Below are 2,695 nucleotides of genomic sequence, written 5' to 3'. Positions count from 1 at the left end.
AGGGCGTTTGTTCCGTCATCTGGCTTCAAGAACATATTCAAATGGGACACTGGTTTATCCCTCATTTGATAAATTGCCTTCTAATCAATGTTGAAATGTTTACCAATTCATCACTTTATGGCAGAATTTAGAATATTGGCTTGCAAAAGCGGCATAAAATCAACTTGCAGTTAAGTTCTCTAGTTGTTGTTGTTGTAGCCGTTTGTTGTGTTCTATCTTTCGTCTGCTTGGTTCTGTTGAGTGTCAAGACCCAGGAACTCTGCGACTAAGATAGGGTGCGTCCACAGGGCGTGGGTCTGAGTCGAGTGGGTCTGGCTAGGCAGTTAGACAGGTGACGTGTATCGTGTGGTCCCTGGTTACAATCGGAACATTCATCTTGCAGGTCGGCATCAATCCTTGCTCTGTAGGAGTTGAGACGGCTGCATCTTCCGGAACGTAATTGAGCCAGAACTACTCTGGTTTGCCGGGGGAGGTCAATTTCTTCAGGTGCAATGGGAGCCGGTCGTTCTCCAAGGACAACATTCAGTCGGTAGCTATTTACCGTACCTGCTACTGTGTTTGCATGATCTAGAAGTTCTCTCTTTTAGCGCTAAACTTGAAGTTCTCTAGTACTCATAGGTATGTAAAAATATAAATCATGATTAAAATCTTATAAACATCTTAAAATTGCTGGAACTGAATTTATTTTCTGTACCCTCCACCATAGGATTGTAATATACTAATTTCGTCGTTTTCCGGCCGATACGGGATGACTATGAGCACCACACAGGCTGGAACTTTGAGCTCCGACTTGTGTGGTGCCCATCGTTATCACGGGAAGCTTAGCTGAAAGCTACCAGGCGCGTCCACAGGTTGCGGATGGTGGAAAGCTTCGTGTTTATGCGGAGTAGCGGCAAATGCAGCCGCGGGCAGTCAGCGATTTTCGAGAGGAGAGTCTCAGTGAGGAGTCAGGAGCACTGGCTCTTAATTAAATACTGAGTGCCAATGATACTCGAGATGACAAGGCGAGTTATTGGCGCCTTCAAATAACCAATGGCCAACATCATCGTCTGTTCCCAGGTTAGGGGCGGCTGGCGGCGAGCGTTGGATATTGGAGCAAGCGGCTCGCCACAACGAGGGATACATGCAATCCCACAAAACCCATGCGGTTGGGGCGCTGGGCCAGTAACCCGCCCCCGGAAAACATAGAACTACTATGACAAACAAAGGAATAGTAAAAACGGACCCCCCCAACGTTGACGACCCACGCAAACGGAAAAAGGACCATGATTTGCGGATCGGCACCTGGAATGTCCGCACTCTTTATTTGGAAGATGCAGTATACGCGCTAGCGGATGTATCAGAGGAGTACAAGGCAGATGTAACCTTACAGGAAGTGCGATGGACTGGAAATGGCGTCACTACAACACCAAACGGTGATGAACTATACTATAGCTGCCATAACACGAGGCATGATTTCGGTTGTGGTTTTGTGGTTAGTCGGAGACTGAAACACCTTGTCTCCAGCTTTACTCCGGTGGATGAGAGGCTAGCCACAATCCGCATAAAAGCCAAATTCTTCAACATCAGCCTTATTCGTGCCCATGTCCAGACGGAAGAGCAGACCAAGGATATTTTCTACGAACGCCTAGAGAGAGAATATGACCGCTGACCCGCCCATGATATTAAAATTGTTCTGGGAGATTTTAATGCGAAAATAAGGAAGGAAGACATTTTTGGTCCAACAGTCGGAAAGTTTAGCCTCCACGAGATAACGTCCAGTAATGGGTTGAGGCTGTTAGATTTCGCCACGGCAAAAAACATGGTAGTTAGTAGCACCAGATTTGAACATAAAAATATTCACAAAGCCACATGGCTGTCACCCGATCAAAACACCAGAAACCAAAAGAACACGATGTCATAGATGGAAGGCATTCATCCAGTGTGTGAGATGTACGATCGATCCGAGGAGCGAATATAGATTCGGATCATTACCTTGTTGCAGCAAAGGTTCGCACCCGTTTGAACATGGCGAGGAAAGTACGATCTGACACTGCACGGAAGCTGGACATTGAAAAGCTGCAAATACAACAAATGGCAACGGCATACTCCACTCGACTGACCCAACTGCTTCATGAAAGCACTCGTTGTTCCGATGATATAATGACGCAGTGGCTAACTATTGCCCACTCCATGGAAAATAGCGCGAAATCCGTACTTGGGTACCGGAAGCCTCCTACAAAAAACCCATGGTACGACCAAGAGTGTCGAGATGCTACTGAAGCCAAGAATGCGGCATATAGAGCAACCCTGCAACCAGTAGCAACGCGCCAGATGAAGGAGAGGTATCGGAAGAAAAGCAGAGAGGAGAAACGTCTATTCCGCAGAAAGATAAAGGAAATGGGAAGACGTGAGTGCGAGCGAATTGAGATGTACCAAACCAATGGTTTTGGTGCAGGCACATCCTCCTGCAGAGACAAAGAAGGAAATCTGGTAACTGGCACAGACAACATGCTGAGGATATGGAAAGAACATTTTACCCAACTGCTAGTTTCCGATGTTGGCGACGAAGAGGATACCGCAGAACCAATCCCTGATGATGGTATAGAATGTTTACCTCCTAGTCAGAATGAGGTCCAAGTAGCAGTAACCCGACTAAAGAACAACAAGGCAGCAGGAGCGGACGGATTACCCGCTGAACTATTTAAGACCGGAG

The sequence above is a fragment of the Stomoxys calcitrans genome, chromosome 4 (genome assembly GCF_963082655.1).
Source record: "Stomoxys calcitrans chromosome 4, idStoCalc2.1, whole genome shotgun sequence".
Classification (NCBI taxonomy): Eukaryota; Metazoa; Arthropoda; class Insecta; order Diptera; family Muscidae; genus Stomoxys; species Stomoxys calcitrans.
This window is presented reverse-complemented; position numbering follows the sequence as displayed.